Raw genomic sequence first — 27128 nt, forward strand, 5'->3', positions numbered from 1 at the left:
CATAACGAATGGAAACATTTGAAGTAACATATGATAATCAATATATTTTTCTCTAGCGTAGTTGTTACTGAAATCTTTTGGAAGATTTATAATCAGTATGGGTTTCATGACCTTATTTCAGTGACAATTTTTTTTTTTGTATTTTCACAAACCACGCATAAATGTCATTATCTCAAAACTACAAACTTTTACATACATGCTGCTGATATATTATTGTAGCAGAGTTTGTGCTGAATACAGTGTAATCAGACTTTAGCCATGAAAATGTCACAAGTAACAGAAATAAGCACAAATGTCAGAGCATGTCAGAACACCTCCAGGCCCAGAAAACAGCTCAGACCCCAGAGGGTTAATGTTTCTTTGTTTGTCTTGTGCTTGAGGACATGACACTGTCTTTGTTTGTGTTGGGCATGTGCTCCTCTCGTCCCACCTCCTTATTTCCCGTTACCATGCCCTCTTTTTAAGTCCTTGTCTAGTTCTCGTTTTCTTGATTGTGTTCACCTGTTCTTCATGTTCTCCTCTCCCTTTATATTGTGCTCCTTTCCCTCATGTCTTTGCTGGTTTGTTTTGTGTGCCTTGTCTGCATTCTTTGTATGCATTTTAGCTTGCCTGTTTCTACGGGTCTTATTAGACACCGCTACATTTTGTCTTTCCTGCCAGTCTAGGTTTGTATTTTCTTTCTTTTTTCTTTTGATGTTTCAATTTTTTTACTCTAGTCAAGCTCCAGTCTTTGTTTTAGCTCTAGTTCTCCCAAGCCTTATTTTTAAGTTCTCTCTTGATTTTGATTTTGTTGCTATCTAGTCTATTATTTTATTTTCTCTCTAGTTCCCTGAAAGATTGCAGTCTTGTTTTTTTTTATTCTTTTGTTTGCAGTTCCAATTTTTTTGTTTATTTATTAGGGCCCGAGCACCGATGGTGTGAGGACCCTCTGGGAATTGCTCTGTTTATTATTATTATTAGGGCCCAAGCCCTGAAAGGGCGAAGGCCCTATTGTTTTCGGTAGGATTATTGTTTATTATTATTAGGGCCCAAGCCCTGAAAGGGCGAAGGCCCTATTGTTTCCGGTAGGATTATTATTATTATTTTTTTTATTTTATTTTATTTTTTTTTTTGCCTTTTTGCCACTTTTGGGGCCCTTAACATGCTCAAAAACTCTTGAAATTTTGCACACACGTCAGAACCCGCGGCCATCAGGGCCGGACTGAAGCTGGTACCCGGGCGTGGCAGGGGGGCTCGACAGCGCCCCCTGGAATGGTGTCCGAAAAATTGGTCCATAAATCAAACACGCTTGCATGTAATAATATGAAACTCGGTACACATATATATCTCATCGGGCCGAACAACTTTCGTGCTCTAAGTTTTACAAAAGCCCAACAGGAAGTCAACTATTATGGGTTGTTTGAAAAACGCATCCTCTGGAATTTGAAATACTCGTCCAATCGCAACCAAACTCGGTGTGCATGAACACAAGACATTGAGGATGCTAAATTGCGGACGGATTTTTGATATCTCAAACGGTTTGGCCGTGGCGAGGAAACGAATTTATGGCGAGAAAAGAGAAACAGGAAGGGTGTTATAACTTCTGCATACATTGACTGATCTTGATAAAACGTCAGCAGTGTGTTCGTGGTAAAAGGCCGATCACATGGATGTGACAATTGTGAGTCAAAGTTATAGCGCCACCAACTGGCAGCAGGAAGTGTGTCACTTTCAAAATGCTTTGAAATCACCCTCTTATTTTTACCCGATTTGCTTCAAACTTTATATGTATAATGTAGACACACGGCAGATGTAGACCTGTGAAAGGATTATTGATATCTTAGATACTGTTGCCGTGGCAACGCATCAAACTTTAATTTTCTTTTTGGATGCTTTTGAGACTTTTAAGATGCTTGAAATTGGATGAAACTCGACAGACACATCACATTTATTAGCCAGTAGACATGTGCAAAGTTTCAGAAACGGGCGTGGTGAGGGGCTCAGTAGCGCCACCTTTAGTCAAAAATGGGGGCTTAGTTTTACATAGAGTCTTAAAACTTGGTATGTATATTGTTCTCATCGAGCCGGACAACTTTCTAATTTACATTCATTACCTCCGACCAATAGGAAGTCAGTTATTTTGATTTGAATGTGGATTTTCTCCCTCTCTCTCTCTCTGACCCTGCGTCTCTGTGTGTGTGTGGGGTGGGGGGGGGGGGTGTCTTTTGAGTTTAAATCTTGTTTTTCAAGGTTTCAGGGGCTTTTGGGGCCATTAACGTGCTCGAAAACTCTTGAAACTTTGCACACAGGTCAGAACCCACGGCCATGAGGGCCGGGCTGAAGCTGGTACCCGGGCGTGGATGAACGTTTGGGCGTGGATGAAGGTACACGCTTGCATGAATTAATATGAAACTCGGTACACATATAGATCTCATCGTGCCGAACAACTTTCCCCTGGTCAAGTTTTACGCCAGCCCAACAGGAAGTCGGCTATTATGGGTTGTTTGGAAAACGCTTGCTGTGGAATGTGAAATACTCCTCCTAGAAAATTCACTGTGTCCCCTCCAAACTCGGTGTGCATGTAGTCAAGACTTTGAGGATGCTAAATTGCGGACGGATTTTTTATATCTCGAACGGTTTGGCCGTGGCGAGGAATCGAATTTATGGCGAGAAAAGAGAAACACGAAGTGGAATAACTTCTGCATACATTAACTGATCTTGATGAAACTTCAGCAGTGTGTTCGTGGTAAGAGGCCAATCAGATGGATGTAACTATTGTGAGTCAAAGTTATAGCGCCACCAACTGGCAGCAGGAAGTGTGTCACTTTCAACATGCTTTTGACAAAAGTGGGGGGGTTAGTTTTAAATACAGTAAAAAAAAAATAGTTTGTATATTTTTCTCATCAAGCCGGACAACTTTCTAATTTACATTCATTAGCTCCAGCCATCAGGAAGTCAGATATTTTGGTCTGAATGTGGATTTTTTTGCAAAATCAGCCTCTGAATTTTTAGCCACTCCTCTTAAACTATTTATTTTATTCCCACCAAACTTTTTCAACATTATGAAAATACATTAAATATGCTAAATTGTGAACGGATAATAAATATCTCAAACGGTTTTGCTATGGCGAGGGATTAAAGTAATGTCCAAAAAGGAAACACTAAAAGCCTCAAATTTTCTAAAAATGTAATTATATACCATTTATTTATATATAAAAGTATACAAATATCACAACTAAACCCATTTTATTCTGTTTTTGCAATTCAAGAAGAATGAAAAAGTTAAAAACAGGCTATTTAGTGCTATTTGGTTAAACAAAAAAGCAAACATAGGGCTATACTGCCCTCTTGTGTCCAAAAGGACATCAAAATAGTATATAAAACTTTTTACCAGGTAGGCCAATATTGTATTTAAATATACATTTATTAGGTATGTGTCTGAGGATATTTTCCCACCGGTTAATCGACATGTGACACGAGCGGGTGCTTTTAAAACGCTAATATAAAAGTGAAAGAAAAATACAGACGTCCACACTGACATTGATAATGTTGCACACACACGTTGGAAAGAATGATGCTTTTAAACAACACTAAACCGCCATTAGGTGTCGCCAGGCATCCATCTTAATAAGCGAGTCATTGATTCATTCGTTCAAACGATTCGTTCGAATGAGTCGATCATGATTAAGACAGATGTTTATTGATCATTCAATCTTTGAGTCAACCGATTCGTTAAAAATGCTGAATCGTTCAGTTATGAGAAAACACGTGATGCGTGATGGTTCTGCTGTGATCTTTGTTTAACTATTTTTGCTGCTGAAACAGAACAAAAACAGTCAATATTGCATCTAAAATGTAAGTGACTTAACTGGAACTGTTTATTAACCTGTTGTATGAAATCAATGTCACAGTTTCAACTGTGATTGTATTCAGGAAATGACACTCGTCAAGTGAGGTTGCTTCACTGTATCATATGTTATAAAATATATAAAACCTCCATATTTGTCATTTTTATAGTCAGCAGGCCTATGTTGTTAACTGATTATTTTTAAAAATAAAATCTCAAACGGTTTTGCTATAGTGAGGGATTAAAGTAATGTCCACAAAGGAAACACTAAAAGCCTCATATATTCTAAAAATGTAATTATACACCATTTATTTCTGTATAAAACTATACAAATGTCACAACTAAACCCATTTTATTCTTTTTTTAAAAAGAATTTTATTCTAATTTTATTCTAAGTTTAAAAATACTAAATAATAATAAAAATAAAAAAATCAAGTCATTTATAGTGCTATACTGTCCTCTTGTGTTCAAAATCAGGTAGGCCTATTGTATCTATATAAAAATATACTAGGTATGTGACAGTGAGAATATTATAATAGTCTTAATAAAATATATTAATAAAATAGTCAACCTAACATATAAAAATTACACTGCTCTGTTTAAATAGTCAGTAGTACAATTTGTACCATTCACGGTAAGCACCGCTCCACTGTGATGTTTCCAAGCAAATTTTTGCGCGTATGAGGAGGATGATTTTTTCCGTCGATATTGGAACACAAATGAAGTACAAAGCCTATAATAAAGAATAGTTTAGCATCCAAATACATGGCACATGTTGAAACATTTTCATACTAATGAGAGGGTAACGTGAGCCCAACACTGCTTACTTTTGTTTTTATTTTTACATTACATTTAAAGGATTTGTTGTAGAATATTTTGAGTGTATCATAAAATCAGAATAAGGTAAGACAAGTAATATTTTCTGTCTTATATATATATATATATATATATATATATATTCTTGTTACACATATATATATATATATATATATAAATATAGCTGCGAGCAGCGATGGAGGGCCCAAGCCGGTGACACCGCCACCCCGGTGCCTTTAGTGTAACTAAAGGCACCAGGGTGGCGGTGCCACCGGCTTGGGCCCGCAATGGGCCCGGCTTGGGCCCGGCTTGGGCCCGCTTGGTCCATAAATCAGACACGCTTGCATGTAATAATATGAAACTCGGTACACATATAGATCTCATCGGGCCGAACAACTTTCGTACTTTTACTTTTTACGCCAGCCCAACAGGAAGTCGGCTATTATGGGTTGTTTTGAAACGCATGCTGTGGAATTTAATGTACTCCTCCTAGAGAATTCATCCAATCGCCTCCAAACTCGGTCAGCATGAAGTCAAGACATTGAGGATGCTAAATTGCGGACGGATTTTTGATATCTCAAACGGTTTGGCCGTGGCAAGGAAACGAATTTATGGCGAATAAGGGACACAGGAAGTGTGTTATAACTTCAGCATACATTATCTGATCTTGATGAAACTTCAGCAGTGTGTTCGTTGTAAGAGGCCGAACACAAGGATGTGACATTTGTGAGTCAAAGTTATAGCGCCACCAACTGGCAGCAGGAAGTGTGTCACTTTCAAAATGCTTTGAAATCACTCTCTTATTTTTACCCGATTTGCTTCAAACTTTATGTGTATAATGTAGACACACGGCAGATGTAGACCTGTGAAAGGATTATTGATATCTTAGATACTGTTGCCATGGCAACGCATCGAACTTTAATATTCTTTTCGGATGCTTTTGAGACTCTTAGCATGCTTGAAATTGGATGAATCTCGACAGACACATCACATTTATTAGCCAGTAGACGTGCAAAGTTTCAGAAACGGGCGTGGTGGAATGGCTCAGTAGCGCCACCTTTAGTCAAAAATGGGGGCTTAGTTTTTCCTAGAATAACAAAAATCGGTATGTATAATGTTCTCATCGAGCCGGACAACTTTATAATTTAGAGTTATTAGCTCCGACCAACTGGAAGTCAGATATTTTGGTTTGAATGTGATTTTTTGGAGAATTCTCTCTCTCTCTCTCGCTGTATCTGTGTCTCTGTGTGTGTGTGTGTGTGGGGTGTGGGGGTTTTGCCTGTTAGGAGAAAGTTGCTTTTATAATTGTTTTTCAAGGTTTCAGGGTCTTTTGGGGCCCTTAACGTGCTCGAAAACTCTTGAAACTTTGCACACAGGTCAGAACCTGCGGCCATCAGGGCCGGGCTGAAGCTGGTACCTGGGCGTGGCAGGGGGGCTCGACAGCGCCCCCTTGAACGGGGTCTGAAAACTTGGTCCATATATCAAACACGCTTGCATGAATTAATATGAAACTCGGTACACATATAGATCTCATCAGGCCGAACAACTTCCGCACTCTAAGTTATTAGCTCCGCCCAACAGAAGTCGGCTATTATGGGTTGTTTGAAAAACGCATGCTGTGGAATTTGATGTACTCCTCCTAGAGAATTCATCCAATCACCTCCAAACTCGGTCAGCATGAAGTCAAGACATTGAGGATGCTAAATTGCGGACGGATTTTTGATATCTCGAACGGTTTGGCCGTGGCGAGGACACAAATTTATGGCGAGAAAATAGAAACACGAAGTGGTATAACTTCTGCACACATTAACTGATCTTGATGAAACTTCAGCAGTGTGTTCGTGGTAAGAGGCCGATCAGATGGATGTAACTATTGTGAGTCAAAGTTATAGCGCCACCAACTGGCAGCAGGAAGTGTGTCACTTTCAAAATGTTTTTGACAAAAGTGGGGGGGTTACTTTTACCCACAGTTACAAAAATCAGTACCTATATTGTTCTCATCAAGTCGGACAACTTTCTAATTTACAGTCATTAGCTCCGACCAACAGGAAGTCAGATATTTAGGTCTGAATGTGGATTTTTTGGATATTTCAGACTCTGAGTTTTTACCTACTCCTCCTAAGGAACACGAGTAAAGTACAAATCCTATAATAAGGAATAGTTTAGCATCCAAATACATCACAAATGTTGAAACATTTTGATTCTAATGAGAGGATTACATGAGCCCAACACTGCTGACCTTCGTTTTTATTTTTACATTAAATTTAAAGGATTTGTTGTGGAATATTTTGAGTGTATCATAAAATCAGAATAAGGTAAGTCAAGTAATATTTTCTCTTTTATATATACTGTGTGTATATATATATATATATATATGAAGAGTTTCGTTGCAAAACGAGATATATCCATTTTGAGAAATGTTGGTTATTTGACATTATTATTTTATAAATTGTTTGTACATTAAACTATTACTTGAGCTCAGTGAAGGCCAGGGACACAATATTCTTCAAATCCACGATATTTTTAATTTAATTTTATGTCCATAAATAGTTCATAAATAAGTCAAAAACCATGCCAAAATGCAACATATTTATCTTAACATTGTCAAACATCTTAAATTGGTTAAAAAAAATACATCATAAATATATGGAATAGTATATACAAAGATTGATTAATAATAATAAGATTCTGAGTTAGTTTTGGCCAGAACATACACAACATAACATTTTTTTTTTTTTTTTTTTTTTTTTTTTTTTTTTTTTTTTTCAAAACGCTATATATCCACCATAGGCTATATTCTACTACTGTAATACCATTGAATAAATCTTTTGGATCATCAGTGGGAAAATTAACAATAATTTATCAATTAATCGTAAATAATATTCAAAAACATAATGCCATAATAAACATAATGTGACTATGGCATGTGCCAGTAATCCAGGGCAGTCCCTGAATGAAAAGGTCGGATAACAACGTACGGACGTCTGTGTGCTTGTGCTTCACATAGGGACAGTGGGCATTAAAAAAAAAAAAAAAAACCCATTGCGCTGCCTGGCTAGCTGAGCTGTCAGAGCAGACAAACTGCAGGATGTTTATCGTTTCAACCATCCTTAAACAGCTTCGGACTATTTGTGATTAGTTACAATTTAGATAAGTAAGATTAAGTTAGTTAGATAAACGACTTGTAGCTTGTTACAGAAAGAGTGGAGGCTCCTTCCACACCGCTGCTGAAAACCAAACCTGTATGATCAGATCCATAACGTTAGCTTGACTCTGAAGTGGGTCGCAACACCGGACGCGCAGCTCAGCGCCGCGCCGCGCCACGTCTAGGACAACTCTCACCTGAAAATCCGTTAGCATCAGCAATTTTCTGATTTCTGTAAATAAATTTAAAACTAAATGTATATTGCAGCACGGGGTTAAGTCCGTATATACATTAACTACGATTTGAGACACATAAATGTAAATTTAATATAAAACTATAAATGGCGCTGTGGCGCGGCAGGATTTTGAACACGGTCCTGAGCCGTTGCTGGGCGTCGCGGACAGACGCCGAAAGGCGCCGCCGGTGTGTGTACTCTCATAGAGAATAATGTGTTCGAATTTAAAAGACGTGGCGCTGCGCGGCAATGCGCGGCGCGGCGCTGAGCTGCGCGTCCGGTGTGCGACCCGCTTGACAGACAGCTTGATCAGTGACGTAGCCTACGTGACTGACAGCTCGCCGCCTACAGTATAAACAATTAAATGGTAAACGTTTTTTAGTTAGCCTATTGAATCCTCTTTTTAAAAATATATGTTTTATGTTTTGATATTATCGTTAAATCACTGAGCAAACTCGGAGCACTTCACCGGCGGTGACTCTCTCCTCGCTTGACATCCTGAGCTCGCGCAGCATCCTGAACGTTCTAACCGTTATATCGCACTTTGTAAAGAAACTAGGCTGGCGGATATCGCGTTTTGTGAAAAAATACATTTTGTAGTAGGCTTAAAATGTACATTTTTAAATCTTATTAATGGCAGCAATTCACACATAGATTAAGGTACATCTGAACAGTGATTTCCAATAATAAAATCCAAATGTCAAAAAATGGCGTTTATCGCGTTTTGCAACCGAACTGTTCATATATATATATATATATATATATATATATATATATATATATATATATATATATATATATATATATATATATATATATATATAGCTGCGAGCAGCGATGAAGGGCCAAAGCCGGCGGCACAGCCACCTCGGTGCCTTTAAGTAACTAAAGGCACTGGGGTTGCGGTGCCACCGGCTTGGGCCCGTAATCGCTGCTCGCAGCTATATTTTATTAGGGCCCAAGCCCTGAAAGGGCGAAGGCCCTATTGTTTTCGGTAGGATTATTATTATTATTATTATTATTATTAGGGCCCAAGCCCCCTGAAAGGGCGAAGGCCCTATTGTTTCCGGTAGGATTATTAGGGCCCAAGCCCTGAAAGGGCGAAGGCCCTATTGTTTTCGTTAGGATTATTAGGGCCCAAGCCCTGAAAGGGCGCAGAGCCCTATTGTTTTCGTTAGGATTATTATTATTAGGGCCCAAGCCCTGAAAGGGCGAAGGCCCTATTGTTTTCGTAAGGATTATTAGGGCCCAAGCCCTGAAAGGGCGAAGGCCCTATTGTTTCCGGTAGGATTATTTATTATTATTATTAGGGCCCAAGCCCTGAAAGGGCGAAGGCCCTATTGTTTTCGGTAGGATTATTTATTATTATTATTATTATTATTATTATTATTATTATTATTATTATTATTATTATTTTTCTGTCAACCTTTCGGGCACTTTTGAGACCCTTAACGTGCTCGAAAACTCTTGAAACTTTGCACACGGGTCAGAACCCGTGGCCATCAGGGCTGGGCTGAAGCTGGTACCCGGGCGTGGCAAGGTGGCTCGACAGCGCCCCCTTGAACGGGGTCCGAAAACTTGGTCCATAAATCAGACACGCTTGCATGTAATAATATGAAACTCGGTACACATATAGATCTCATCGGGCCGAACAACTTTCGTACTTTTACTTTTTACGCCAGCCCAACAGGAAGTCGGCTATTATGGGTTGTTTTGAAACGCATGCTGTGGAATTTAATGTACTCCTCCTAGAGAATTCATCCAATCGCCTCCAAACTCGGTCAGCATGAAGTCAAGACATTGAGGATCCTCGCTTGACATCCTGAGCTCGCGCAGCATCCTGAACGTTCTAACCGTTATATCGCACTTTGTAAAGAAACTAGGCTGGCGGATATCGCGTTTTGTGAAAAAATACATTTTGTAGTAGGCTTAAAATGTACATTTTTAAATCTTATTAATGGCAGCAATTCACACATAGATTAAGGTACATCTGAACAGTGATTTCCAATAATAAAATCCAAATGTCAAAAAATGGCGTTTATCGCGTTTTGCAACCGAACTCTTCATATATATATATATATATATATATATATATATATAGCTGCGAGCAGCGATGAAGGGCCAAAGCCGGCGGCACAGCCACCTCGGTGCCTTTAAGTAACTAAAGGCACTGGGGTTGCGGTGCCACCGGCTTGGGCCCGTAATCGCTGCTCGCAGCTATATTTTATTAGGGCCCAAGCCCTGAAAGGGCGAAGGCCCTATTGTTTTCGGTAGGATTATTATTAGGGCCCAAGCCCTGAAAGGGCGAAGGCCCTATTGTTTTCGGTAGGATTATTGTTTATTATTATTAGGGCCCAAGCCCTGAAAGGGCGAAGGCCCTATTGTTTCCGGTAGGATTATTTATTAGGGCCCAAGCCCTGAAAGGGCGAAGGCCCTATTGTTTTCGGTAGGATTATTATTATTATTATTATTATTATTATTATTATTATTTTGTCAACCTTTCGGGCACTTTTGGGGCCCTTAACATGCTCGAAAACTCTTGAAATTTTGCACACAGGTCAGAACCTGCGGCCATCAGGGTCGGGCTGAAGCTGGTACCCGGGCATGGCAGGGGGGCTCAACAGCGCCCCCTTGAACGGGGTCCGAAAACTTGGTCCATAAATCAGACACGCTTGCATGTAATAATATGAAACTCAATACACATATAGATCTCATCGGGCCAAACAACTTTCGTACTTTTACTTTTTACGCCAGCCCAACAGGAAGTCGGCTATTATGGGTTGTTTGGAAACGCATGCTGTGGAATTTAATGTACTCCTCCTAGGGAATTCATCCATTCGCCTCCAAACTCAGTCAGCATGAAGTCAAGACATTGAGGATGCTAAATTGCGGACGGATTTTTGATATTTCGAACGGTTTGGCCGTGGCGAGGACACGAATTTATGGCGAATAATGGAAACAGGAAGTGTGTTATAACTTCTGCATACATTAACTGATCTTGATTAAACTTCAGCAGTGTGTTCGTTGTAAGAGGCCGATCACATGGATGTGACTATTGTGAGTCAAAGTTATAGCGCCACCAACTGGCAGCAGGAAGTGTGTCCCTTTCAAAATGCTTTGAAATCACCCTCTTATTTTTACCCGATTTGCTTCAAACTTTATGTGTATAATGTAAACACACGGCAGATGTAGACCTGTGAAAGGATTTTTGATATCTTTAATACTGTTGCCATGGCAACGCTTCAAACTTTAATATTCTTTTTTGATGCTTTTGAGACTCTTAACATACTTGAAATTGGATGAAACTCGACAGACACATCACACTTATTAGCCCGTAGACTTGTGCAAAGTTTCAGAAACGGGCGTGGTGAGGGGCTCAGTAGCGCCACCTTTAGTCATAAGTGGGGGGGTTAGTTTTATCAACAGCAACAAAACTTGGTATGTGTATTGTTCTCATCAAGACGGACAACTTTCTAATTTACATTAACGATCTCCGACCAACAGGAAGAGAGATATTTTGGTTTGAATGTGGATTTTCTGAAGAATTTTCTCTCCCTCTCTCTGTGTCTCTGTGTGTGTGAGGGGAGGGGGGGATTTGACTATTGCTTTTATATTGTTAATCAAGGTTTCAGGGGCTTTTGGGGTCCTTAACGTGCTCAAAAACTCTTGAAACTTTGCACACAAGTCAGAACCCCCTGCCATCAGGGACGGGCTGAAGCTGGTACCCGGGCGTGGCAGGGGGGCTCAACAGCGCCCCCTTGAACGGTGTCCCAAAACTTGGTCCATAGATCAAACACGCTTGCATGAATTAATATGAAACTCGGTACACATATAGATCTCATCGGGCCGAACAATTTTCCCCCGGTCAAGTTTTACGCCAGCCCAACAGGAAGTCGGCTATTATGGGTTGTTTGGAAAACGCTTGCTGTGGAATGCGAAGTACTCCTCCTAGAGAATTCATCCAATCCCCACCAAACTCGGTGTGCATGAAGTCAAGACATTGAGGATTCTAAATTGCGGACGGATTTTTGATATCTCGAACGGTTTGGCCGTGGCGAGGAAACGAATTTATGGCGAGAAAAGAGAAACACGAAGTGGAATAAATTCTGCATACATTGACTGATCTTGATGAAACTTCAGCAGTGTGTTCGTGGTAAGAGGCCGATCAGATGGATGTAACTATTGTGAGTCAAAGTTATAGCGCCACCAACTGGCAGCAGGAAGTGTGTCACTTTCAACATGCTTTTGACAAAAGTGGGGGGGTTAGTTTTAACTACAGTAAAAAAAAATAGTACGTATATTGTTCTCATCAAGCCGGACAACTTTCTAATTTACATTCATTAGCTCCAGCCATCAGGAAGTCAGATATTTTGGTCTGAATGTGGATTTTTTTTGCAAAATCAGCCTCTGAATTTTTAGCCACTCCTCTTAAACTATTTATTTTATTCCCACCAAACTTTTTCAACATGATGAAAATACATTAAATATGCTAAATTGTGAATGGATAATAAATATCTCAAACGGTTTTGCTATAGTGAGGGACTAAAGTAATGTACAAAAAGGAAACTAAAAGCCTCATCTTCTAAAAATGTAATTAAAAACCATTTATTTCTATATAAAAGTATACAAATATCACAACTAAACCCATTTTATTCTTTTTTTTTTCAATTTAATAATAATTTATAAGTTTAAAAATAGTAATTGTACTATTTAGTCCCATAAAAGTCAAGTCATACATAGGGCTATACTGCCCTCTTGTGTTCAAAATCAGGTAGGCCTATTGTATCTACATAAAAATATACTAGGTTTGTGACGGTGAGAATATTTTACCACTGGTTAATCTATGTGTGACACCGCTGGGGGCTTTTGAATCGCCAACTTAAAAACGAAAGTAAAATATGCTCGTCCGCACTGACATTGATAGTGGTTGAGCGAGCGTTTCAAATGAATTCCTATGGAAGTAGGAATTAACTGAAAAACGTTCACTCTGTTCTGCTCGTTCCTCGCCGTGGATGCGCACCGTTATGAATGCCCGTGCAGCCATGAGCATTTTAGTTTAATTTTACAATTAGTGCCTTTCGGGGGGTGGATTGCTTGAAATTATTTTACAAAAGCACAATGTTGTGTTTTATTGCGACTGTACACACATATAAGTTAACACTTTGCAGTTTGAATGTCGTCCTGTATAATGACAGAGTATGTTTTTATGTGTCCACTCTTCAATCGCGCCCACGCCACACACACACACACACACACACACACACGGTTTACTATCTTTGTGGGGACTCTCCATAGACTTAATGGTTTTTATACTGTACAAACTGTATATTCTATCTCCTCACACTAACCCTACCCCTAAACCTACCTATCCCAGAAAACTTTCTGCATTTTTACATTTCCAAAAAAAGTCATTCTGTATGATTTATAAGCTTGTTTACCCATGGGGACCTCTATTTAGGTCCCCACTGTGACACAAGTCCCCATGAGTCTGTGTGCATTCAGGTTGAAGTCCCCACCGGGATAGAAAAACATGAACACACACACACACACACACACGCACACACACGCACACACACACACACACACACACACACACACACACACACACACACACACACACACACACACACACACACACACACACACACACACACACACACACACACACACAACACACATTCCAGCATTGCAATCTTGACATCGCAGCCTGTTCATTATAGCCTTAATAAAATATAATAATAAAATAGTTAACCTAACATATAAAAATTACACTGCTCTAAATAGTCAGTAGTACAATTCGTACATTCACAGTAAGCACCGCTCCACTGTGATGTTTCAAGCACATTTTTGCGCGTGTGAAGAGGATGATTTTTTCCGTCGATATTGGAACACGAGTGAAGAACAAAGCCTATAATAAAGAATAGTTTAGCATCCAAATACATCGCAAATGCTGAAACATTTTGATTCTAATGAGAGGGTTACGTGAGCCCAACAGTGCTTACTTTCGTTTTTATTTTTACATTAAATTTAAAAGATTTGTTGTGGAATATTTTGAATGTATCATAAAATCAGAATAAGGTAATAAGGTTTCTGTCTTTTCTATATATATATATATATATATATATATATATATATATATATATATATATATATATATATATATATATATATATATATATAATATATTATATATATATTAGGGGTGTAACGGTACACAAAAATCACGGTTCGGTACGTACCTCGGTTTTAAAGTCACGGTTCGGTTTATTTTCGGTACAGTAAGGGAAAGAAATGCAAACATTAAACTGCAGGTTGTTTATTACTATAAACTTTTTTTAACAAGTTGTTTACACTTTTTTAAACACTTTTTAATAAAATATAATATAATAGATATAAAATAAAAAAAAGAATAAGAAATAAAATACTCCTGCAAAGTTCTCCACTAAATAAAATACTCGGTCTCAAACCAATATCACATAATAAAATATAATGAAAAATATAAATAAATAACTATGATTACAGTGCAGGAACAGAAAATAGCCCTATATTAAAATAATATTAAACAAATATATTAATGTATTATTATTTTTCAATAATCAATCAACATAATCAATTTAAGATTTTTTTTTCCAATTTTTTAATAATTATCAAAATAAAATATAGTCCAAAGCTATAGTACAAAGCTATTATTACCAGAGCATGTGATCAGAGCAGGTCATTTTACCATCGTTGCCACAACTTGCCAGCATAACTATACCAGCTGCTCAGCAAACAGAAGTCTAGTTACTACTGAGAAATTTCACCTTATTTGCGGACTTTGCTTTTCCAGTGCGTGATCGGTACATGATTGGAGTGTTTGGGCCGTTAACGACAGAGCAGAACGCGCAGCGCAAACACGGACTCGAACATTGAGCAGAGAGCGCAGCGGGTCGTCGACACACACACACACACACACACACACACACACACACGCCACGGAACGGAGAGTGCGGCGGCGCACACGAAGCGGAAAAGCTTTTTTTCGCCCTGCAGTCTATTTCATTGGTTTAGGTTACAGTGACGACGGGTAAAACACGGTAAAACCAGAGAATGTCTGAAAGCCTGTCGGAAAAAAACATTAGAATCAGCTGCAGGGCGGGATTTGCGCTGAACGCGGAGACTTCCGCCACTTAATATGTTCGTGTGGAAACACGAAAATGTACCTATGTTCCGCACACAAAATATTGCATTCAGTCATTCGGTACACACGTGCACCGAACCGAAAGCCCTGTACCAAAACGGTCCGGTACGAATACACGTACCGTTACACCCCTAATATATATATATATATATATATATATATATATATATATATATAAATATAGCTGCGAGCAGCGATGAAGGGCCAAAGCCGGTGGCACCGCCACCCCGGTGCCTTTAGGTAACTAAAGGCACCAGGGTTGCGGTGCCACCGGCTTGGGCCCGTAATCGCTGCTCGCAGCTATATTTATTATTTTTTTCTACTTCTCGGGCACTTTTAGGGCCCTTAACATGCTCAAAAACTCTTGAAATTTTGCACACACGTCAGAACCCGCGGCCATCAGGGCCGGACTGAAGCTGGTACCCGGGCGTGGCAGGGGGGCTCGACAGCGCCCCCTGGAATGGTGTCTGAAAACTTGGTCCATAAATCAAACACGCTTGCATGTAATAATATGAAACTCAGTACACATATAGATCTCATCGGGCCGAACAACTTTCGTGCTCTAAGTTTTACACCAGCCCAACAGGAAGTCGGTTATTATACGTTGTTTGGAAAACGCAAACAATGGAATGTGAAATACTCCTCCTAGGGAATTGATCCGATCCCCACCAAACTCGGTCAGCATGAAGTCAAGACATTGAGGATGCTAAATTGCGGACGGATTTTTGATATCTCAAACGGTTTGGCTGTGGCGAGGACACGAATTTATGGCGAGAAAAGAGAAACACGAAGTGTTATAACTTCTGCACACATTAACTGATCTTGATGAAACTTCAGCAGTGTGTTCGTGGTAAGAGGCCGATCAGATGGATGTGACTATTGTGAGTCAAAGTTATAGCGCCACCAACTGGCAGCAGGAAGTGTGTCACTTTCAAAATGTTTTTGACAAAAGTGGGGGGGTTAGTTTTACCCACAATTACAAAAATCAGTACGTATATTGGTCTCATCGAGCCGGACAACTTTCTAATTTACAGGCATTAGCTGCAACCAACAGGAAGTCAGATATTTTGGTCTGAATATGGATTTTTTGTTAAATCAGCCTCTGAGTTTTTAGTTACTCCTCCTAAAAGGTTTATTTTATTCCCACCAAACTTTTTCAACATGATAAAAATATATTAATGATGCTAAATTTGTAAACGGATATTGAATATCTCAAACGGTTTTGCTATGGCGAGGGATTAAATTAATGTCAAAAAGGAAGCAGGAAACATCTCATAACTTCTAAAAATGTAATTATACACCATTTATTTTTATATAAAATTATACAAATATTAGAACTAAACCTATTTTATTCTGTTTTTGCAATTCAAGAAGTATGAAAAAGTTAAAAACAGGCTATTTAGTGCTATTTGGTTCAACAAAAAAGCAAACATAGGGCTATACTGCCCTCTTGTGTCCACAAGGATATCAAAATAGTATATAAAACGTTTTACTAGGTAGGCCTATTGTATTTAAATATAAATTTATTAGGTATATGACTGTGAGGATATTTTCCCATCGGTTAATCGACGTGTGACACGAGCGGGTGCTTTTAAATCGCTAATATAAAAGTGAAAGTAAAAAACGGACGTCCGCACGGACATTGATAATGGTGCACGTTGGAAAAAATGACACTTTTAAACATAACACTAAACCGCCATTAGGTGTCGCCAGGCGACCATCTTAATGAGCGAGTCATTGATTCATTCGTTCAAACGATTCGTTCCAATGACTGAGTCATTCATGATTGAGACAGATGTTTATGGATTGACCATTGAATCTTTAAGTCAACCGATTCGTTTCAAAATGCTGAATCATTCAGTAATGAGAAAACAAGTTGCTGTGAGATGCGCAATGGTTCTGCTGTGATCTTTGTTTAACTATTTTTGCTGCTGAAACAGAACAAAAACAGTCAATATTGCATCTAAAATGTAAGTGACTTAATTGTAACTGCTTATTAACCTGTTGTATGAAATCAATGTCACAGTTTCAATCGTGATTGTATTCAGGAAATAGTTGCCTACTCGTCAAGTGAGGTTGCTTAACTCTATCATATGTTATAAAATATATAAAAACTCCATATTTGTAATTTTTATAGTCAGTATGTTGTTAACTGGTTTGCTTTTTTGTGTGCTGCGCTCATTTGTTTACAATTCTCCTGGAGAAGCAGCATGAGCCTCAGCAGTGCAACCTTGTTACCATTGATCAGTAATACATTCATTTTTAACTGCTGATTGCAACTTAAAATGAATGTTATGAAATTAGAATAATCTCTCGTTTTAGTGACTCCCAAGTTATTTTTTTGTTATTGACGTTCTAATCAGGCTATACTCTGGTCGGGCAAGTAAAATTCTCTTTCAGGTAGGCCTATTGTATTTATATATAAATATATTAGGGATGTGACTGTGATAAAATTTTCCCACCGGTTAATCGACGTGTGACACCGCTGAGGGCTTTTAAATCGCTAACTATAGTATACTATATACTAGTAAAATACAGACGTCCGCACAGACATTGATAATGGTGCGGAGTAGAGCGAGCATTTTCAATGTATTCTTATGGATGTAGGAATTAACTAAAACATTTTATTTATGTTTTTGTGTCCACTGTTCAACCGCAACCGCGTCACACACACACACACATTCCAGAATTGCAATCTTGACATCGCAGCCTGTTCATTATAGCCCTAATACAATATAATAATAAAAATAGTCAACCTAACATAAACGAATTACACTGCTCTGTTTAAATAGTCAGTAGTACAATTTGTACCATTCACAGAAAGCAGAGCTCCACTGTGATGTTTCCAAGCACATTTTTGCGCGTGTGAAGAGGATGATTTTTTCCATCGATATTGGAACACGAGTGAAGTACAAAGCCTATAATAAAGAATAGTTTTGCATCCAAATACATCGCAAATATTGAAACATTTTGATTCTAATGAGAGGGTTACGTGAGACCAACACTGCTTACTTTCGTTTTTATTTTTACATTAAATTTAAAGGATTTGTTGTGGAATATTTTGAGTGTATCATAAAATCAGAATAAGGTAAGACAAGTAATATTTTCTGTCTTATATATATATATATATATGTATATGTATGTGTGTGTGTGTGTGTATATATATATATATATATATTATAGATAGATAGATAGATAGATAGATATTTATATACATATATATATAATATATATATATATATATATATGTGTGTGTGTGTGTGTGTGTGTGTGTGTGTGTGTGTGTATATATATATATATATATATATATATATATATATATATATATATATATATATATATATATATATATATATATATATATATATATATATATATATATATATATATATAAATATATATATATATATATATATATATATATATATATATATAAATATAGCTGCGAGCAGCGATGGAGGGCCAAAGCCGGCGGCACCGCCATCCCCGGTGCCTTTAGGTAACTAAAGGCTCCGGGGTTGCGGTGCCACCGGCTTGGGCCCGTAATCGCTGCTCGCAGCTATATTTATTATTATTATTATTAGGGCCCAAGCCCCCTGAAAGGGCGAAGGCACTATTGTTTCCGGTAGGATTATTAGGGCCCAAGCCCTGAAAGGGCGAAGGCCCTATTGTTTTCGTTAGGATTATTAGGGCCCAAGCCCTGAAAGGGCGCAGAGCCCTATTGTTTTCGTTAGGATTATTATTATTAGGGCCCAAGCCCTGAAAGGGCGAAGGCCCTATTGTTTTCGTAAGGATTATTAGGGCCCAAGCCCTGAAAGGGCGAAGGCCCTATTGTTTCCGGTAGGATTATTTATTATTATTATTAGGGCCCAAGCCCTGAAAGGGCGAAGGCCCTATTGTTTTCGGTAGGATTATTTATTATTATTATTATTATTATTATTATTATTATTATTATTAGGGCCCAAGCCCTGAAAGGGCGAAGGCCCTATTGTTTCCGGTAGGATTATTTATTATTATTATTATTAGGGCCCAAGCCCTGAAAGGGCGAAGGCCCTATTGTTTCCGGTAGGATTATTTATAATTATTATTATTATTATTTTGTCAACCTTTCGGGCACTTTTGGGGCCCTTAACGTGCTCGAAAACTCTTGAAACTTTGCACACGGGTCAGAACCCGCGGCCATCAGGGCCGGGCTGAAGCTGGTACCCGGGCGTGGCAGGGGGGCTCGACAGCGCCCCCTGGAACGGGATCCGAACACGTGTCCATAAATCAAACACGCTTGCATGTAATAAAATGAAACTCGGTACACATATAGATCTCATCGGGCCGAACAACTTTCGTGCTCTAAGTTTTACGCCAGCCAAACAGGAAGTCGGCTATTTAGGGTTGTTTGGAAACGCATGCTGTGGAATTTAATGTACTCCTCCTAGAGAATTCATCCATTCGCCTCCAAACTCGGTCAGCGTGAAGTCAAGGCATTGAGGATGCTAAATTGCGGACGGATTTTTAATATCTCGAACGGTTTGGCCGTGGCGAGGAAACGAATTTATGGCGAATAATGGAAACAAGGAAGTGTGTTATAACTTCTGCATACATTAACTGATCTTGATTCAACTTCAGCAGTGTGTTCGTTGTAAGAGGCCGATCACATGGATGTGACTATTGTGAGTCAAAGTTATAGCGCCATCAACTGGCAGCAGGAAGTGTGTCCCTTTCAAAATGCTTTAAAATCACCCTCTTATTTTTACCCAATTTGCTTCAAACTTTTTGTGTTTAATGTAAACACACGGCAGATGTAGACCTGTGAAAGGATTTTTGATATCTTTAATAATGTTGCCATGGCAACGCTTCAAACTTTAATATTTTTTTTTTGATGCTTTTGAGACTCTTAACATACTTGAAATTGCATGAAACTCGACAGACACATCACATGTATAAGCCCGTAGACATGTGCAAAGCTTCAGAAACGGGCGTGGTGAGGGGCTCAGTAGCGCCACCTTTAGTCATAAGTGGGGGGGTTAGTTTTAACAACAGCAACAAAACTTGGTATGTGTATTGTTCTCATCAAGACGGACAACTTTCTAATTTACATTAACCATCTCCGACCAACAGGAAGAGAGATATTTTGGTTTGAATGTGGATTTTCTGAAGAATTTTCTCTCCCTCTCTCTGTGTCTATGTGTGTGTGAGGGGAGGGGGGGGAGGGATTTGACTATTGCTTTTATATTGTTAATCAAGGTTTCAGGGGCTTTTGGGGTCCTTAACGTGCTCAAAAAATCTTGAAACTTTGCACACAGGTCAGAACCCACGGCCATCAGGGCCGGGCTGAAGCTGGTACCTGGGCGTGGCTGGGGGGCTCAACAGCGCCCCCTTGAACGGGGTTCTAAAACTTGGTCCATATATCAAACACGCTTGCATGAATTAATATGAAACTCGGTACACATATAGATCTCATCGTGCTGAACAACTTTCCCCTGGTCAAGTTTTACGCCAGCCCAACAGGAAGTCGGCTATTATGGGTTGTTTGGAAAACACTTGCTGTGGAATGTGAAATACTCCTCCTAGAAAATTCACCGTGTCCCCTCCAAACTCGGTGTGCATGTAGTCAAGACTTTGAGGATGCTAAATTGCGGACGAATTTTTGATATCTCGAACGGTTTGGCCGTGGCGAGGAATCGAATTTATGGCGAGAAAAGAGAAACACGAAGTGGAATAACTTCTGCATACATTAACTGATCTTGATGAAACTTCAGCAGTGTGTTCGTGGTAAGAGGCCGATCAGATGTATGTAGCTATTGTGATTCAAAGTTATAGCGCCACTAACTGGCAGCAGGAAGTGTGTCACTTTCAACATGCTTTTGACAAAAGTGGGGGGGTTAGTTTTAACTACAGTAAAAAAAACTCAGTTCATATATTGATCTCATCGACCCGGACAACTTTCTAATTTAAAGTCATTAGCTCTGACCATCAGGAAGTCAGATATTTTGGTCTGAATGTGGATTTTTTTGCAAAATCAGCCTCTGAATTTTTAGCCACCTTTATCTAAGTGGTTTATTTTATTCCCACCAAACTTTTTCAACATGATAAAAATATATTAATGATGCTAAATTGTGAACGGATAATAAATATCTCAAACGGTTTTGCTATGGCGAGGGATTAAAGTATTGTCTAAAAATGAAACACTAAAAGGTTCATATATTCTAAAAATTTAATTATAAACCATTTATTACTATATAAAAGTATACAAATATCACAACTAAACCCATTTTATTCTTTTTTTTTTCAATTTAATAATAATTTATAAGTTTAAAAATAGTAATTGTACTATTTAGTCCCATAAAAGTCAAGTCATACATAGGGCTATACTGCCCTCTTGTGTTCAAAATCAGGTAGGCCTATTGTATCTACATAAAAATATACTAGGTTTGTGACGGTGAGAATATTTTACCACTAGTTAATCTATGTGTGACACCGCTGGGGGCTTTTGAATCGCCAACTTAAAAACGAAAGTAAAATATGCTCGTCCGCACTGACATTGATAGTGGTTGAGCGAGCGTTTCAAATGAATTCCTATGGAAGTAGGAATTAACTGAAAAACGTTCACTCTGTTCTGCTCGTTCCTCGCCGTGGATGCGCACCGTTATGAATGCCCGTGCAGCCATGAGCATTTTAGTTTAATTTTACAATTAGCGCCTTTCGGGGGGTGGATTGCTTGAAATTATTTTACAAAAGCACAATGTTGTGTTTTATTGCGACTGTACACACATATAAGTTAACACTTTGCAGTTTGAATGTCGTCCTGTATAATGACGGAGTATGTTTTTATGTGTCCACTCTTCAATCTGTGAAGATTGTGACACAAGTCCCCATGAGTCTGTGTGCATTCAGGTTGAAGTCCCCACCGGGATAGAAAAACATGAACACACATACACACACACACACACACACACACACACACACACACACACACACACACACACACACACACACACACACACACACACACAAACACACATTCCAGCATTGCAATCTTGACATCGCAGCCTGTTCATTATAGCCTTAATAAAATATAATAATAAAATAGTTAACCTAACATATAAAAATTACACTGCTCTAAATAGTCAGTAGTACAATTCGTACATTCACAGTAAGCACCGCTCCACTGTGATGTTTCAAGCACATTTTTGCGCGTGTGAAGAGGATGATTTTTTCCGTCGATATTGGAACACGAGTGAAGAACAAAGCCTATAATAAAGAATAGTTTAGCATCCAAATACATCGCAAATGCTGAAACATTTTGATTCTAATGAGAGGGTTACGTGAGCCCAACAGTGCTTACTTTCGTTTTTATTTTTACATTAAATTTAAAAGATTTGTTGTGGAATATTTTGAATGTATCATAAAATCAGAATAAGGTAATAAGGTTTCTGTCTTTTCTATATATATATATATATATATATATATATATATATATATATATATATATATATATATATATATATATAAATATAGCTGCGAGCAGCGATGAAGGGCCAAAGCCGGTGGCACCGCCACCCCGGTGCCTTTAGGTAACTAAAGGCACCAGGGTTGCGGTGCCACCGGCTTGGGCCCGTAATCGCTGCTCGCAGCTATATTTAGGGCCCAAGCCCTGAAAGGGCGAAGGCCCTATTGTTTTCGGTAGGATTATTAGGGCCCAAGCCCTGAAAGGGCGAAGGCCCTATTGTTTCCGGTAGGATTATTTATTAGGGCCCAAGCCCTGAAAGGGCGAAGGCCCTATTGTTTCCGGTAGGATTATTTATTATTAGGGCCCAAGCCCTGAAAGGGCGAAGGCCCTATTGTTTTCGGTAGGATTATTATTAGGGCCCAAGCCCTGAAAGGGCGAAGGCCCTATTGTTTTCGGTAGGATTATTGTTTATTAGGGCCCAAGCCCTGAAAGGGCGAAGGCCCTATTGTTTTCGGTAGGATTATTATTAGGGCCCAAGCCCTGAAAGGGCGAAGGCCCTATTGTTTTCGGTAGGATTATTATTATTATTATTATTAGGGCCCGAGCACCGATGGTGTGAGGACCCTCTTGGAATTGCTCTGTTTATTATTATTATTATTATTCTTCTCCGCATTTAATTGCATTTTTGAGGGCCTAAACATGCTCGAAAACTCACAAAACTTTGCACACGCGTCAGAACTGGCGAAAATTTACATCTGATATAGGTTTCAGAATTGGACGGGGCAAAATGGCTCGATAGCGCCACCTATAAAAGTTCAACGGAGTGCGCCTCCCGCAACGTTCCACGTACGTGCACGAAATTCGGTACATACATGTAATGACCTAATACCTACAAAAAAGTCTCTTGGAGCATAGCCCTAAACACAACAGGAAGTCAGCCATTTTGAACTTCCTCTCAGATTTTTGTGCAGTTTTTGCCATTTTCAGGCCTCGTACTTTAACGAACTCCTCCTACAGTTTTCATCTGATCATCTTCAAATTTGGTGAGTGTAATCTTAAGGCCTTTGCGACGTTAAATTGCGAAGATCTTGAGTTTTCGTCAAAGGGCGGGTCCTCGGCGGCCTGATAAATTTCGATGTTTCGCCATGAAACAGGAAGTTGTTGTAACTCAGGCATGGAATGTCCAATCTGCCCCAAACTTCACACGTTTGATAAGAGTTCTGTCCTGAACACATGACCATGCTCATATTCAGTTATAGTCATAGCGCCACCTGCTGGCAACAGGAAGTGACATGTTTAACACTGTTATGGACTCCTAATAACATATAAAAAAGTGCCAGCAAGTGCTAAACATGCTAACAACATACTAGAAGCATGCTAAAACATGCTAGCAAACTCTTAGCTAAGTGCTAAAGCATGCTATTATTGCAATTAAATAGGAATTTGCTGTAACTCAGGCATGGAATGTCCAATCTGCCCCAAACTTCACACTTTTGATAAGCGTTCTGTACTGAACACATCTACATGAGAATATTCAGTTATAGTAATAGCGCCACCTACTGGTAACAGGAAGTGTCATGTTTAACACGTTGATGCCATTCTAGCAACATGTTAAAAATGCCATTGACTTCTAAACATGCTAGAAACATGTTAAAACATGCTAGCAATACTTAGCTAAATGCTAAAGCATGCTAATTCAATGAAACAGGATGTTGTTGTTACTCAAGAAGGCAATGTCCAATCTGCGCCAAACTTCACACTTTTAATAAACGTTCTATCCTGAACACATGACCATGCTCATATTCAGTTACAGTCATAGTGCCACCTGCTGGCAACAGGAAGTGACATGTTAAACACTGTTGTGGACATATAAAAACATATAAAAAAAAGTGCCAGCAAGTGCTAAACATGCTAACAACATACTAGAAACTAGAGCCCGACCGATATATCGGCAGGCCGATATTATCGGCCGATATTAGGCATTTTCAAAACTATCGGTATCGGCATTTATAACGGCCGATAAATAAATATTTCAAAAATAAAATAAAAACGGACGAAACACCCTTCAACCATGTTATGAGTGTTGGCGTTGTATAGTTAGTCCACCAGAGGGTACTCTACACCGTCCCTGTTGGCAACACTCGTGTATAACGCGCCACACATTCTGCAACCTGCTGATCCAGCCAGAGTCGGGCAGAGAGAACCGCGAGTGAGATCATCGGTGAAGTGTGTTCATGGTGAGTTGGTAACGACTCACTAGACATACGTTGCTTGAATAACAATTAAAAGAACATCCCTATCAGTTCTCTTAACTCAAATAAGGATGACAAAATTCGTGACTCATGTCCAGTTTTGCTGCGGTTAAATAAGCCGAGAGTGAAGCGGAACAACGCGACGTAGGCTATATTCACATAAAATGTTAACACTGCAGTTCACAAAAGTTCATAATGTGCATGTGCTTTAATGCTTTGTCGGTTAAACATTTAATTTTAAATGCTGATGCGCTGTTCTAACGTGTGCGTTTCTCAGCGCGTACATGTGAAGCTCACATGCACTAAAAGCCTTTCTACCAGCGCCTGGATACTGGACTAAGTTATCTTTCGAGTATTATTGTGCTAATACTGTTAAATACACACAATATTTACATAAACAAAGTCGGTTGTCTAAAGTGAAGGCAAAATTGAGAGAAAATCTGTTTGTCAAATGCGTGTACATTAGACGTGTCGTGCTCAGCTTTTAAAGAGACAGTAGCAATTGTAAACACATTGCCTCTTGTCCTTAAAGGGATAGTTCACCCAATAATAAAAATGATCTCATTATTTACAGGCACTCTAATGTTGTTCCAACTGTATTAATTTCCTTCTAATATTTTTCTAATATTAATAGTTTGAAGAATGTGGGTATGATAACCAAACAGTAACCAAACAGTAGCTGGTCCCCATTGACTTCCAAAGGAGAAAAATATACTATGGAAGTCACTGGGGTACATCAACTGTTTGGTTACCCACATTCATCCAAATAACTTATTTTCAACAGAAGAAAAAAACAACTTGAGAGAGTAAATTATGACTATTTGAATTTGTTGTCAATTTTAATGTGAAATTGTTGTTTTTGTTCAAAGGACTAAACGTTTAGTCTTAAAAAAAAATCTTAAGTTTGTATTTTTATACATTTTATTTATCAGAACTTTAATATATTTTGATGTTCTTCTGTTCTGTTGTGACAATAAAAGAAACAAGTTTCTTTTTAAAATGCATTATCATATTATTTTAGTTAAAACTCATAAATAACTACAAATAACTAATGTTAGGGAAATTTGTTAATGTTTTGTTGCGCGTTTCTGAAAAAAAAATAAAAAATATCGTCCGATATATCGGAATATCGGATTTTAAAACCAACAAATATTTGTACCGGTATCGGCCTTCAAAATCCTTTATCGGTCGGGCTCTAGTACCCATCAAAAGTTTGTACACACCAATTGTAAAGTGTGTCCAAACTTACTGTACTATAATACACATAAATAATATTGCTACTGTATTATAATATACACATAAATAATATCGGCCGATATATCGGTATCTGGCTTTTTTTTATCGGTATCGGCATCGGCGCCCAAAAATCCATATCGGTCGGGCTCTACTAGAAACATGCTAAAACATGCTAGCAAACACTTAGCTAAGTGCTAAAGCATGCAAATGCTGCAATTAAATAGGAATTTGCTGTAACACAGGCATGGAATGTCCAATCTGCCCCAAATTTCACACGTTTGATAAGAGTCATGGCCTGAACACATCTACATGAGAATATTCAGTTATAGTAATAGCGCCACCTGCTGTCAACAGGAAGTGACATGTTTAACACTGTTGTGGTCTCCTAATAACATATAAAAAAGAGCCAGCAAGTGCTAAACAGGTTAGCAACATACTAGAAACATGCTAGCAAACACTTAGTTAAGTGCTAAAGCATGCTATTACTGCAATTAAATAGGAATTTGCTGTAACTCAGGCATGGAATGTCCAATCTGCCCTAAACTTCACACGTTTGATAAGAATCATGGCCTGAACACATGTCTATGCTCAAATTCAGTTATAGTAATAGCGCCACCTACTGGCAACAGGAAGTGACATGTTTAACACGTTGATGCCGTTCTAGCAACATGTTAAAAATGCCATTGAGTTCTAAACATGCTAGAAACATATTAAAACATGCTAGCAATACTTAGCTAAGTGCTAAAGCATGCTAATTCAATGAAACAGGACTTTGTTGTTACTCAAGAAGGCAATGTACAATCTACCCCAAACTTCACACGTTTGATAAGAGTTATCTCTTGAACACATGTCCATGCTCATATTTAGTTATAGTCATAGCGCCACCTGCTGGCAACAGGAAGTGACGTTTAACACTGTTCTTGACTCCTAATAACATATAAAAAAATGCCAGTAGGTGCTAAACATCCTACCAACATACTATAGACATGCTAAA

At 38.7% G+C, this 27128-nt stretch overlaps 1 protein-coding gene and 1 long non-coding RNA gene across 3 annotated transcripts in view; one reads left to right on the forward strand and one right to left on the reverse strand.

Moving 5' to 3' along the window:
- ttll7 (tubulin tyrosine ligase-like family, member 7) overlaps positions 1-27128 on the reverse strand; it is a 177777-nt gene that overhangs the window by 105339 nt on the left and 45310 nt on the right. The window lies entirely within an intron of this gene.
- Positions 1-27128, forward strand: part of LOC307150347 — a 63201-nt gene that overhangs the window by 2677 nt on the left and 33396 nt on the right. The window contains exon 2 of the long non-coding RNA XR_013819689.1: positions 348-665. This is a non-coding gene — a long non-coding RNA (uncharacterized lncRNA). The remainder of the gene's footprint in view (positions 1-347; positions 666-27128) is intronic.

The sequence above is a fragment of the Squalius cephalus genome (genome assembly GCF_949319135.1).
Source record: "Squalius cephalus genome assembly, chromosome: 22".
Classification (NCBI taxonomy): Eukaryota; Metazoa; Chordata; class Actinopteri; order Cypriniformes; family Leuciscidae; genus Squalius; species Squalius cephalus.